Source organism: Pteropus alecto, unplaced genomic scaffold (genome assembly GCF_000325575.1).
Source record: "Pteropus alecto unplaced genomic scaffold, ASM32557v1 scaffold43, whole genome shotgun sequence".
NCBI classification, from domain to species: Eukaryota; Metazoa; Chordata; class Mammalia; order Chiroptera; family Pteropodidae; genus Pteropus; species Pteropus alecto.
The window spans coordinates 5,676,593-5,677,345 of record NW_006435764.1 but is presented as its reverse complement, the minus strand read 5'-3'; the positions used below and the strand labels follow the sequence as shown (position 1 = coordinate 5,677,345).

Genomic DNA, 753 nt, shown 5'->3' with positions numbered 1-753 from the left:
CTTTGTCATTGTCCCCTTGGAACAAACTTTGGTTTATCTTGGGAAGGTGCCCATGCACCTGTTTTTCTCCGTGAGAGCCATGCCTCAGGCACACGCATATGCTGTCATTGCCAGGACATGTTGGTGACGTGACTCTGGGGACAGGTGGTTTCACACCTGCCTCTTTGGGCCGCCAACGCCTCTTCCCTGCCTGGGAATGGCTCAAGGACTGCGAGGCTGTGTGTCTGAGATAGGAAGGGCTCATGTGACTGCTCCCTGGAAAAACGAGTGTGTCCGGACTGGGTTTATGGCATATAATTCGAGGGCCCTTAGAGGTCATTGCGTCCAATCTCCTTCATTTTACAGATGAGAAAACAGGCCTGCAGGGGAAAGGGCTTGTCCAAGGTGAGTCAGGACGGGGACCCAGTCTTCTGCCCATCACCCTTCACAGCCCGGGGACGCTACAGTACAGGCCGCTATCTGCTGCTCCTTTAATTAGAAGTCAGCACAGTGTGGATCCCTGACATGTTTCACGAAGTTTACAAGTGAGGAGACTCGCCCAAAAGTCTCATGCAAGTGAGCGCCAGAACTCGCGCCCCGAACCCGGTTGCCTCGAACCTTCCACACACTGTTACAGGCCATTGGTGTGGGGGCCCACGCACCCTTGGTCCCTCGGCTTGGTGGGACCTAACCGCGCGACTAAACAAGCGAGGCGCGCGGTCCTTGAACCCCGGCCCTGCGCGGGCCCGTGGGGGGCGTGAGCGCGCGGGCGCC

At 57.6% G+C, this 753-nt stretch overlaps 1 protein-coding gene across 1 annotated transcript in view; it reads left to right on the top strand.

Moving 5' to 3' along the window:
• Window positions 1-365: 365 nt before the first annotated feature.
• Window positions 366-753, top strand: part of FRMD8 (FERM domain containing 8) — a 20,242-nt gene continuing 19,854 nt past the window's right edge. The window contains exon 1 of the mRNA XM_006911109.3: window positions 366-384. The gene's annotated coding sequence lies outside the window, so the exon portion shown is untranslated. The remainder of the gene's footprint in view (window positions 385-753) is intronic.